Genomic DNA, 14292 nt, shown 5'->3' on the forward strand with positions numbered 1-14292 from the left:
TCCGTCTATGTATTCACCTAGGAGAAAGTTCTGCTTTACGTCAAACACTTTTGGCACTGATTTTTGGAATGTAATATTCATTCAAATTATTCCTAAAGACTCTAATTTAGTCTGTCTGGAGTGAGGCCTAAGAATCTGCGTTATAAACAAACTCTCCAAAGAACTTTCTTTTTTTTTAGTTGGGATATAATTTACGTGGAAGGATAAAATGCACAGATGTAAGTGTTCGGTTTGATGAGTTTTGATGCTTGGTGTAACCACCACTCCAAACAAGATGTGGAATGTTTTCACCCTTTTAGAAACTTCCTGATACTCTTCTCAGTTCAGTTTTCCCACACCGAGTGAGGAAAACCAGAAATTGGTTTTTATAGTTTTAGAACTACATGTAAATGGAATCATACAATATACCCCATTGTGTGTCTCACGATGTTTGTGAGGTGCATCCATATAGTAGCATCCATCGTTGGTATGTTTTTGGAGCTGAGTAGCACTTCCCTGCATGAGTGTACTACCAATTAGTTTGTCACTGTCCAGTCATGGATATCTCCAATTTGAGGCTATTGTGAATATGACTACTATGAATATTTGCGTATGTCTTTTTGTGAACATAATGTTTTTCATAAATCTTGGCTTAAACACCTAGGAGGAGGATTTCTGAGTCCTAAGTAGATGCATTTTTTTTGTTATACTCTGAAATTTTTTTCCTAAATAGTTGTACCATTTTACACTGATACTAGTAATGTATGAGATTGTTCTACATCTTCCCCAATATTTTATTTTATTACCTTTTCATTTCAGAGAGAGAATCCCAAGCAGGCTCCATGCTCAGCACAGAGCCCAATGCAGGGCTTGATCCCACAACTGAGATCGTGACCTGAGCTGAAATCAAGAGTCAGATGCTCAACTGACTGAGCCAACCAGGAGGCCCCCCAATCTTTTATATTAGCAGTCTTCTTCATTTTGGCCTTTGAAATATGTATAAAATAGTGCTTTATTGTGGTTTAATTTGCATTTTCTGATAACTATAATTTTTTAAATGTTTATTTTTGAGAAAGAGAGCACAAGTGGGGGAAGAACAGAGAGAGAGGGAGACACAGAATCTGAAGCAGGCTCTAGGCTCTGAACTGTCAGCACAGAACCCAATGTGGGGCTCAAACCCAACCTAAGCTGAAGTTGGATGCTCAACTGACTGAGCCACCCAGGTGCCCCTCTGATAACTGTAATTTGAGTACCTTTTGCATGTACTTATTGGCTATTATATTATCTTCTTTCAGAAAAAAGTCTGTTCAAGACTTTTGCCTATCTTTTTATTGGTTTGTTTGTCTTCTGTGTGTAGGAATTCTTTTTTTTTTAAGATTTTATCTTTAAATAATATCTACACCAACATGGGGCTCAAACCCACAAACCAGAGATCGAGAGTCACATGCTCTAGAGACTGTGCCAGCCGGGTACCCCTGTGTGTAGGAATTATAAATATATTCTAGATTTGGTTCCTATGCCAAATGCATGGATTATGACTACTTCTTCTCAGCCTGGGACTTACCTATGGATTTTCTTAGTTAAGTCCTTGATCTAATTTGTTGAATTAATTGCAGAAAGTTGCCCATAACACTCTCTGATTATCCTGTAAGCATCTATGGCGATACCCTCAAAGTCTCTGGAAAGGTTCTATCTCATTAGATCCGCCAGTCCCCAGCATCTGGCATCCATACCCACTAAGTGAGGGGCAATGAGAAAGAGAGAGCGAGTGTGTGGAGGCTCACTTTATGGCCGCTTTTCCTCAGTATTCCCATTTATCAGCCCAAGCATATCACTGTTAAAAACTTGTTAAAACTTCTACTGGTTTCTTCTTGCCCCTGTCCATGGTGGATTCTTTCCATTGTCAACACTCTGCCGGGCATGAAAGGAATAAGGTGTCTCTTAGCTCCCGGAAGAGTTGATGGCTGCCTAGATTTTAGTTCATGTAAGTCCATTCCTGTTCTCAGGCCTTGATGGATTTTTTAAACTATGATTTTATAGACTGCCACTGATCTGGTTTATTATCATTAAATAAAAGCAATAGTCTCTCGTGGCTTCCTACATCCCAACCAGAAAGGAAGTCTCCCCAGTTCACGCTGGGGCAAGTGCCCCATGAACAAAACTTGAAAAAGCCTTTCCTGGGTATTCTGAACAAGGAAATAAAGAGTAGCTGGTCCCGTTAGGGTGGAGGTTAAGACACCAGTTCTAAAATTCTCTGCCCCTATGGATATTCATATATCTTGTGAGGAGTTCTTGCTGCTTAGAAAATCTGAACAAATACGTGTACTACTTTTATTATAGAGTAAAATGGAAAGTTAGGAAGTGTATACTGAGAACTTTAAATCCCAGCCTTGAAAAGAACTGCTTTATCATGAAAAACTTAAGCCCTCATTTCTTTTCTCAAGAATGAAACTCTAGAATTAGCAATCTTCAGTCTAACTCTTCAGTAATAAAAAGTTTTTCTTTTATTCCAAACCAGAACAAACTTTATTCCAGATAGTAATGCCTAGGCTAAGGAAACAGTACTTTTAATGAATTTTAAAATTAAACCCAAGAGATGTGCTTTGACAGTTGGAGCAGGAGAATATAATTCCAGATATGTACTTTTCCATGAGAAGTTTTTATTACTTATTTATAACTAGTATTTACCATGTCAAACTGTTCTATTTTCCAATGAGAAAAGAAACTTTCTATCTTTTTGTGTCTGCATTACCTCAACTCTGACAATCTCTGAAGAGATTCACATGATTAATAACTTCTAAAAGGTCTTTAATGAAGTACTCAACATTATATATCACATCCACCATATTTTATTATTTTGTGTTTATTTTTATTTTGAGAGAGCGTATGCACACACACTTGAATGGGGGAGGCAGAAAAGAGAGAGAGCAGGGGAGGGGCAGAGAGAGAGAAGGAGAGAGAGAATCACAAGCAGGCTCTGCACTGAGAGATGGGGCTTGATCTCATGAACTGTGAAATCATGACCTGAGCCAAAATCAACAGTTGGACACTCAACTGACTGAACCACCCAGGCGCCCCACATCTGCCATAGTTTAAATTAAGGGTTCATGCCTGTGAGGTCATAATTCATTCCTGTGTCTGAGACACACAAATTCAGTTTTACTCTTCTCTCTGAAGCATACCCTGATTTCTAAACAGAGTCATAAAAGCTAGAGTCAAAATAACACCCTCAGGAGAGTGGACAGGATATGTTTGCCTGTACTTCTGTGAGGGTACCATATTTTAAGATCTGGTCCCCAGCCACTCAGTCCACTACAATGGATTTTCTTAATGTATCTTCAGGAACTTGATAACTAGGCACTAATGAAGTGCCATGAAGTAAATATACCTTAAAATAAGGGGCGCCTGTGTGGCTCAGTTGGTTGGGCGTCCGACTTCGGCTCAGGTCATGATCTCACGATTCGTGGGTTTGAGCCCTGCGTGGGGCTCTGTGCTGACAGCTCAGAGCCTGAAGCCTGCTTCGGATTCTGTGTCTCTCTCTCTTTCTGCCTCTTCCCTGCTCACACTCTGTCTCTGTCTCTCAAAAATAAAGAAACATTAACAAAATTATATATATATATATATATATATAATTATATATAATTTATATATATATAATTATATATAATTATATATATATTATTATTATATATTATTTATATATATTCTATATATTATTTATATATATAAATTATTATATATATTATTTTATACAATATATATAATATATAATATATATTATATAATTATATATATTTGTATATTAATATATATTATATATATATGTAATTATATATATATATATATACCTTAAACTGGAACACAAAGTGAGAAGCTCATTGATAACAGACCTTATCATTTTTTCATGATCAGTAAGCTTCAGTTCCTACCTAGGACACCCAGAACAAGACACCCAAATCCTGAATTATTTCTCATAAACCTGCTCTGTGATCCTGTCATTCTAACAACAAAGGTAAAATAATTTCAAGGGTATGTTTTATCTGAACTCGGGAAAACTACAGCCATATGTTGACCCCACAAGAGGTAATATAAGTTGCTTACTTTGCACAGATGTACTATCAGAAAATATTTACACTTTTTCTCCCAACTCTGAACCATAAATATATTGATTACATTCCTTGTGACCATGATTTTTCTTTTTCTTAAATATGGTATTATCACAAATGAAATGTTGTGGAGCCTAGCAAAGATTTTTGTGTATATTATTAGGATTCTTCATGGTTCAAATAAAAGCAAATCCAAATACAATTAAAATGGCTTAAACATGGTTTGAACAGAAAAGTACTTCAGTACTTAAGGCAGAGCTTGAATCTAGCCAGGATCTATTCTCCTACTGTCCTTTTTGGGGGGGTCAATGTCACTGCTTTTGGATCTTATCTTAAGTAGACTCTTTCCTCCTGGTCCCAGGATGGCTGCCTCTTACCCCTAGGACCAGCTTTTCTCATTTGTATGCACTGGGAAAAGCAAAGTCTCTTTTGATTGATTTCACAGGGAGGAAAAAAAGGTGTTTCAGAGAAAGTATACTCAAATATCACTGGCTCTAGCTAGATTATATGCCTGTCTCTGAACCAGCCATTGTGAACTGGGGGTTGTGATGTCCCAATTTTCTGAAGTCAATTAAGACTTGCCTCTGAAAGAAAGTGAAGAAGGAAGGAAGGAAGGAAGGAAGGAAGGAAGGAAGGAAGGAAGGAAAGAAAGAAAGAAAGAAAGGGAGAGAGGAGGGAAGGAGAGAGGGAAGGATGGGAAGGAAGGAAGAAGGGAAGGAAGGAAGGAAGGAAGGAAGGAAGGAAGGAAGGAAGGAAGGAAGGGGAAGGAAAAAAGTAGACCTAACTCTGGAGCTTGCAGTAGAATCAGGGCCATCCAAACCCATAGCCAAAATGGGAGTGAGTCAAACACTCCAACAATCCCCACTATGGGCTCCTTAAATAATGAGTTCACTAAAATTAATAAAATCTCACTGTTTCGGGGTCTCCATGATAGTAAGCTACAGGAATTCCCCAAGGGAAGCCAGAGAAACAAGAGAGTGGACACAACAAGAAACATAACATAACAAGAAACAAGAGAGTGCTTCCCCTGGGGGCACCTGGGTGCCTCGGTGGATTAAGCATCTGACTTCAGCTCAGGTCATGATCTTGCAGTTAGTGAGTTCAACCCCGTGTTGGACTCTATGCTGTCAGCTCAGAGCCTGGAACCTGCTTCAGATTCTATGTCTCCCTCTCTCTCTGCCCCTTACCCCCTTGCACTCTCTCTCTCTCTCTCTCAAAAATAAACATTAAAAAAAAAACAGCTCCCCCATTTAAATATCTCTGCTAAGAAGAGGGTGGGCAATCCCTACATTCAGGTCACTTTTGACGCTTAATGATGGTTAAGATTTCTTCTAATATTCAATCAAAATAGGATGAAAGCACGGAATGAAAACTTACAAAAGTTTTATATGTTAGACTCCTAAGCTTTACACAGCAATCACTCTCCCAGAATCATGCCCACAGTGGCTAGACTAACACAAGAGAAGTCCAGCTGTGGGCAACACAACATGACACATAATGCAGCCTAGACCTCGGTCAGAGGCATGTGACAAATACAGCCATCCCTCCTTTCCGCCCTCTCCATCTCAAGTGGAGTCTTTGTTCCAACGTTCCTTTTGTCCTTTCTCAACAAGCGGTTTTGGAATAAGCCATTTCAATTTGCTCAACAAGCCACACAAAAGCTTTTAGACTCAAATGGTTCCATAGGCCATTCTCAGAAGACCCCTGGACTCCTCTATTTTGCTCACCCTTTCCCCCAGCACCTGCCAGTCTCCACACATCAATAGAAATGAAGATGAAGTAACTTCAGTCCTATTCACACTCAGAACTGATGCCAAGACTCTAGGTCAATACCAACGGACTGTGTGGGACCAAAAATAAGTAGGATTTGTCCCCAAACAAATGATGTACGCTCAAAGATAGCTTAGCAGTCCAACCACTCAAATGGAAACTGTCACTAAAAATTATCTTTTTAACTGAAAGATATCATGAAAGGGCAGAAGACAAGAAAGGAGGCAAAAAAAGAAGGGAGGGAAAAGTTCTACCTCATGAGAAATCTCATTTTCACTTGCTTTGGTTATAGGAATGAAATAAAAATCACTAGAAATAAAAATTCCTCTGTTAATATCTAATTACTAGGTAGCACAGGAATAAACTCAGTCACGAAAAATGGTCCAAAAGTGTGTTTGTTCTTATTTCATTTGATTAGGACATTCAATCATGTTCATTTCTGTTCAGTCATCCTAGCTAGTTCAGTGAGTAACAACTATGTTTTTCCATGTAAGACTTTGGCGAATTTTTGGAGTGCCTGGGTGGCTCAGTTGGTTGAGTGTCCGACTCTTGATTTCAGCTCAGGTCATGATCCTGGGATTGGACCCCACATTGGGCTCTGTGTTGAGCATGGAGCCTGCTTGGGATTCTCTCTCTACCTCTATCTCTCCCTCTCTCCCTCTCTCTCCCTCTGCCCCTTTCCTCTGCTCATGCTCTCTCTCTCTCTCTAAAAAAAAAAAAAAAAAGACTTGGGTGAATTCTGTAAGCCCATTGCTTTCAATTACATGCACAGAACTGCAGTTTGGCACGGGAAAGAAGTCAAAGGAGGAGGCACAAATAAACACACATGCCCCTAATCTCAGGTTACAAAGAAACCAAAATTTCCTTCTTACATTAAAATACATATACCAAAAAGTCTCAAAAATACAAAATATGATATATTTATAACACACACACACACACACACACACACACACACACAGTTTGTAGACATATTGAAACCAAGATAAAAGTCTTTGGACTTATAAACCTTAATGTGACTTGTAAACAAAGTAAATTAGGTGTAAAACAAATCATCATTGTACACAAGATTCAAAAACGTAGACATGTCAAGCCTTCACATTTTGAGACTCTTCTATTTCCAGAATTTATTACATTTCAGCTGCAGGAATTATTTATGCCAGCCTGTTTAAAAAAACTGACAGGTTACAGTAGAATACTAAAGAGTAAAACAAAGAAGCGTCAAGAGTTTGAGGTGTGTCTTTGACTATCTGGATATGGGTGGGGTCCAACCCCATATCTGGATGTGGAGGAGACACAGGATGGACTCTGGAAATGCCAAATGAGCAGAGAAGGATCAGGTACAAATAGAATAATTGGGAACATGTCTGTACTAGATGTGGAAGCTGCTGTGATTTTTAATGTGGGATCAAAACATTCTAATTGTGAAGTTATATGAATTTTTAATCAAAAAATATGTGCTGAGTCTGCATTCTCTTTGTTAGTCTGTTCTAGAAAATACAGAACAGCAGGAGGAGACGTGGAAGGAACACAAGGGTCAATGCAGCAATGCCTTGGATTCCTTGGTTCCACGAGACTTAAACACATCAGTAGCTCAAATCATCAGCAACTTTGTAATTTAGAAAAAATGTCTAGACTACAGAAAAATGGAAAAGAATAATACAATAAGGTCTTCTATATCCACCACCTAAATTCAGGTTCTTTTAGCATTTTGTGATAATAAGTCTCACTTGGCTTCCTCTCTCTAAAGAGAATATATGCTTTTTAAAAAATCAGAATATTTGTCATCTGTTAATTTTTTTTATTTCATTGAATTACTAATGGCAAAAAAAGGAACTCTAACTTATTTTTAGTCTTTTCTTATCGTTCATCCATCTTTACCAATGTTGGCTCTTCATCCTCCCGAATGGTTATAAATTCGTTTCTTCCTATTTGCACTACCATTGCTCTGGTTCGAGCTTCCATTGTTTCTCAACGACATTACAGCACAGACTCCTAACTGGCGCCCTTCCTCTGATATTTCCGTCCTCTACCCCATCTTCTGTCTGCATGGTGGTGCATCTAACATGCATCATAGTCTCACCGCCTCAATGTCCACACAATAAAGCCCAGATTCCTTAGACATCTTGGAAACTGGCCCCAGTCTTCCTTTCCACTCGTACCTCCTGCTTCTTCCCTTTAGCCACAAAAACCCTACTGCCGTTCCCTCAAAGAACTTTCCGTGTTCTCGTTTCCCTGTCCCTTGTTCTTTTGAATAAAAACTCACTCAGCATTCAAAACCTCACTCTTGTGTAGTCTTCTTTGACTCTACAAGCTTCTGGATTCCTCTTCTATGTTCCTGAAACAGTTTTGCTTAACATATTTCACTGTAACCATTTATTTTCAAATCTGTTTCCTCCCATTGTGTGTATTCCCTCCATTTGCCCCAGAGCTGGAACAATGGACAGTTCACCACTGTCGTTCCCACCTGTAAACTGAGGGGCACCTGTGTGGCTCAGTTGGTTAAGCATCTGACTTTGGCTCTGGTTGTGATCTCGTGGTTTGTGAGTTCAAGCCCTGCATCAGGCTCTGTGCTGACAGCTCAGAGCCTGGATCCTGTTTTAAAATCTGTGACTCCCTCTCTCTCTTCCCTTCCCCTGCTCACGCTCTGTCTCTCAAAAAATAAATCTGAAAAAAATTGTTTTAATAAAATAAAATGAGGCACTTAATAGTTTCTAATTATCTGAATTTTAGCAATTTATGAGTAGAAAGAAAATACCTTTAAAACTCAAAAGAAAAGACATTAAAGCTGGTTTTCAATGATTTTTTCCGGTTTCTATGTATGATTTAATACCATTTGCTACTGTATACTTCTGACACCTATGAAGCCATTGTCTCAAGTATTTTGATACCTGCAGAGACAGAATTTGGCCAATTGAAGACCAGTGGCTGTGGTCTGTGTTGATAACAAAAAAGATCCCAAGACAAGTAAGACACTCCAAGTTAACTAATATATAATGTCCAATAATTAAATTTCACCCCAAAGTGAAAAAAGTGAAGTTTAAGGAACAGAAAGCATAATGCTTATAAGAAATGGATTTTTCATAAGCTGCTAATACAGGGACCAGCACCCATATGCGTATGTACCTAAAATTGCATTACACCATGCCATCTAGCTCTCCATCAGATAACATGGTCTTTTTAAATTTTTTAAATTTAAATTTTATTTTATTATTACTAATTTTTAAAATTTTTCTAATGTTCATTTTTGAGAGAGAGAGAGAGGCAGAGCATGAGCAGGGAAGGGGCAGATAGAGAGGAAGACACAGATTCTGAAGCAGGCTCCAGGCTCTGAGCTGTCAGTACAGAGCCCAATGCAGGGCCCAAACCCACGAACCATGAGATCATGACCTGAACTGACGTTGGATGCCTAACCCACTGAGCCACCCAGATGCCCCTATTATTAATTTTTTACCTGAGCTCCTGACCTTTGCTTTACATTCAGACCTTCAATTCCTTCTTATGAAAGGCTTAAAATCTAGGGCTACCCATGGAAATTAAATGTAGATACCTATTAGTATACTAGTATTATCTAGAAAGCTGCTAAGAAAGCTCCTTCTGAGGTTTTACAGCCAATATTTTTCCCCCACATGTCTACAGGAGACTTCTCCTCTCCCTCCCTCCCCTGTTCTCCAGTTCATAGCATTGGCTTCCACCCTTGTCTATTACATTAAAACTTTGGTTTGTGAGCATAATTTGTTCTAGGAACATGCTTGTAATCCAAGCACTTGTATATTAAAGCAAATTTCAAGAATCATTGGCTCAGTTGTGATCATGTGATGTTTGGCATCAGGTACTACTCGTATTGCAAGACACTGCTCGTTTATCAAATTAAAATTTATTAGGAATATTTGCTTATCTTGCGGAACACTCACAGAACAAATTACTTGTAATCCAAGGTTTTACATATTTCCAAATGCTTCTGCACTGTGTGTGAAAAGGGCCATCCAGCGCACAAGATGACCAGCAAGTAACCATATTGGTTTTACCAAGCCACAGCAACAGTACCCATACAACTTCCTATAAGTAAACACTTCTATGAGGATTATTCTTTGACCCAAATATAGACTTCTTTCCCTATCACAATCCCTCTAGCAATAGCTAATTATTAAACTTTTACTCCCTGTCCTTAATACACACATACACACACACACACACACACACACACACACACACACACAAACACACCTTACTTCTTTTTTTTAATGTTTATTTATTTTTGAGAAAGAGAGAGAGAGAGAGGGAGGGAGAGAATGTGAGGGGGGGAGGGGCAGAGAGAAAGGGAGACAGAGAATCTAAAGTGGGCTCTGTGGTGACAGCAAAGAGCCCAATAAGAGGCTCGAACTCATGAAACCATGAGATCATTACCTGAGCTGAAGTCAGACGCTTAACCAACTGAGCCACCCAGGCGCCCCCACCTTAATTCAACAGAAGTCTCAAGGAATTGCTGGGACTGTGCTCTCAGCTGCTCACTAAGTCCCTGACAACATCAGCATGGACACCGGTCTTCAGGGGCACCCAACCCTTAGCCATTCTGCTAATGGAAAATTCTCCCAGTCTAGAGCTAATGTGTGAGCACCATAATAAACTTTTTACTTACCTATTGCATGTCTGCGTCTGTGTGGTAGATGGCCACTCAATAATTGTGTTACTTAGATCTTCTGCACTATTTGGGGAGATGTTATGACTGAAGGCTGTCTTGTCCCAGAGCTTGAATTTGCTGTATATACAGTCCCAGCACCCCTTCTAGGGAAGTAGGTTGCCAGAGAAGAGTTACAGGTCTCACCACAGAAGAGCAGAGTCACTGGCCTAATCTTCTAAACTCACAAGGAAAGTGGCCATACCTGTCCCAGGACTCAATGAAGAACAAAGCGGCAGAGAACCCTGTATTTTTTGGAGTAAACAATGTCACCGCCCCTTCCTCATCATTCCAGTAAGGATCCAATGGGTTTGCATCTTCTGGACCACAATGTAATAAAGTTGCCCCCCATGATTATATTAGAGAAACAATAACAACAACAACTGAATATCCCAGTGGCCCATCCTACCTGGACCCATATCTTGAAAACTGCTTGCTCAACTAACATTATCAGCATTGGGAGCCCATTGCAACTTGTATATTTGTTTGTTTGTGGTTTCTTTATACACATGTAAAAGTAAAATGTCACATTTGCATGGAGAAATGAGAAAAAGAGCTGTCACAAAGCTAAGTCGTGCCACTTGGTTACTACATCAAAAAGTAATAAATTCAGCTCTGAATCCCTGAGTTGTTGCATATATAGTTTATGTCTTCTTCAAACACCTACATTTACTGCCTTATTTCTTTTAGCACTATAAGCCATTTCCATTCAAGATGCTGAATCAAGTTCCCTTGAGCACTGGAAAGTGGTATTTGAGTTTCACTCAATTAGATTACATCACCGGAATGAAACAGTATCTTGTCTATCAGGTGGAGGGATATTTGGGTTTAATGATTATTTTCTCTTTAAATTATATTTTCTTTTGAAAATTCTTTGAATTTATTGGGTGATTATGGACTATATTCAAGGTTTGGAAAATCATATCTAGGCAAGGAAAGCAACTTCTTCTGTATCATCAATAACCTACCTTATAATTATAACTGTCTAACAGTCACTGGCAGTGATCTATATGGAGGGTATTAAACATCTTGCCTTATCAGACAGACAGTAAAATGTGGACTTTTCCCTAATGACTAAATCCTCTCCTTTCTGAACTCTACACTATCAAAATTTAGTGTATTGTGCCCACAGAAAAGATATCCTCATTGATTTTGGTGTTAAAATAAAATGAGTCCTATGAAGCAAGTAATTTAAAAGATAAAGCTTGGGTTCTTTGGGACACCTGGGTGGCTCAGTTGAGTGTCCAACTCTTAAAATTTTTTTTTTTCAACGTTTATTTTATTTTTGGGACAGAGAGAGACAGAGCATGAACGGGGGAGGGGCAGAGAGAGAGGGAGACACAGAATCGGAAACAGGCTCCAGGCTCTGAGCCATCAACCCAGAGCCCGACGCGGGGCTCGAACTCACGGACCGTGAGATCGTGACCTGGCTGAAGTCGGACGCTTAACCGACTGCGCCACCCAGGCGCCCCGAGTGTCCAACTCTTGATTTCAGCTCAGGTCATGATCTCATGGTTCATAGGTTTAAGCCCCACATGAGGCTCCACGCTGTCAGCTTGGAATTCTCTCTCCCTCTATCTGCCCCTCCCCTGCTCATGTTCTCGCTCTCTCTCTCTCTCTCTCTCAGAATAAATGAATAAAACTTAAAAAAAAAAGATAAAGCTTTGGTTCAAATAAATGTTTGAGCAAATATATAAATATTTGAGAAAAATCAATACCAGCAAGAGAGGCCCCAAAGCCATGAAAAAGAGAACTAAAACTGAAAGACTCAGAGTTAATAGACTAACCAGAAGAAAACATAAAATAAGTTTAATTTTTATCCTCAAGGAGAGTCAAGACACATTCAAAATCAAAAGAAGCAGTTACACAGAAAAAAGTAATGTATTTGGAAATTACAAACAGGATGGTCAAAAATTTTTTAAAATGCAACAGATGAGCCGGATAGTCAAGTTGACCTACAGATTGACAGAATGTTTAGAGAGTTGAAAGTTAAGCGAAAGATTATTCAAGAATGCATTCAAACTATGGAAAGAATGCACCAGTATTCATACAAATGGCTGAACGTTTTGTCTCACATGTCTCCAGAGGAGAATAGAGATATGCTAAAATAATTTTTCCTAATGTATCTTTTTAAAAAGTTTTTATTTTCATTCCAGTTAGTCCACATGCAGCAAGTGTAATATATCTTTATCTCCCAGCATGCAGCACAGTCCTATAAACACACTAAATGACAACTCACATGTCATAGAAACTGAATAAATGCTTGAAGAACAAAACTGAAATGGAAGGGTGTCAAGCACTTGGAAAAGGAAGGCGACATAGCATAAGAATCCAGACATACGTGGGATCCACTCTGGTTTTGCTACTTATGGGAATTAGGGCAACACCTAGTTTCTCTCAACTCAAATAAAAAATCATGATGTAATGTGTATATCCTTGAGCGAGGATGATGATTACATAACGTGAGATAAGCTAGCACAAAACCAAAGAGGTAACATTATCATAAAAGTAAAAAAAAAAAAAAGGAAAAGAAAAAAATTACAGACAGAATTTAATTTATTTCAGTTTCACAATGCAACAGGAGAAAACCTGGAGATTACAAAATACACAACTCTGGGGCCAAAAAATAATTTGGATTTCTTTGTAGAAAATATGCTTTCACGTAGCTTGAGAAAAACAGGCTGTTAAATAGAATCCCATCCAGGTTACAAGCTGTCTCTATGTTGGATGTAATAACACACATTCACACCACACACACACACACACACACACACACACACACACACAAATTCTAGCAGCCACCGAAGGAAAACAAAAACAGAATTAAATAAGGAAAACGGACATATGTTAGGTATGTGTGCCTAGCTGGAGCACGAGATGTGAGCATTATTCCCAATCTGTATACTATAGCACGAGGTGAACAGATGTATCTTTGGAAATTTAAAACCCTAATCATGGCTATCATGGACTCTCTCCTCCAGTGACAAGATTTTTCCTTCCTGTGACATCTACAAATAACCTAACCTGTACCTTCTTCCAGTCCATTTCTCCTGTTCTCCTCTCAATACAATGTCACTCCTCTTGTGAAAAGCTCATCTTCTGGCTTTGACAGTCCTATTCCCTCCATCGTAGGCTTCTAAGATCCCAGATCCTGGGTCTTCTCACATCTTCATAATCACTTTCAATCTTTCTCTTTCTTTAATTATTAGGCACTGCCCAGACTTCTATCCTAAATTGTCATCCTTCCAATCCAGATGCCCCATAGTGACAATTAAATTTCTAGATACGGGACTATCAAATCTATGCAAATACAAACACCCAACCACTGTAGACCTCATGTAGAGAAACACTGACCTATGGGGAACTGGAATTCAGTGTTTTCCTTACTAATACTTGTCTATAAAAGGATCCAGTAGCCAAAGATGTGACTAAAAAGGGGCAATGGAGTGGTAGTCTTTTGGCATAATGAAGAGTTGGATATTCTCATACCATCAGAGTCCCAGTAACAGTTGGCAAAGAAGTTAATAAAAGTCTTGTTGCTGCCTTGGTTTTACAAAATCTCACACATCTTGTTCTATTAACACAATGTTTTCCAATATATTGGAGTGCATGAGTCTCTTTTACATTCTACTTCATAATGGGTATTTATTTTATTCTTATCTTAGAAAGCTGTTAAAGATAGATTTGGGGGGGAGGCACCTGGGTGGCTCAATTGCTTAAGTGTCTGATTCTTGATCTTGGCTCAGGTCATGATCTCAC

The sequence above is a fragment of the Lynx rufus genome, unplaced genomic scaffold (assembly GCF_022079265.1).
Source record: "Lynx rufus isolate CCGP_SWC_20201006 ecotype Redwood Valley unplaced genomic scaffold, mLynRuf1.p SCAF_25, whole genome shotgun sequence".
Lineage (NCBI taxonomy): Eukaryota > Metazoa > Chordata > Mammalia > Carnivora > Felidae > Lynx > Lynx rufus.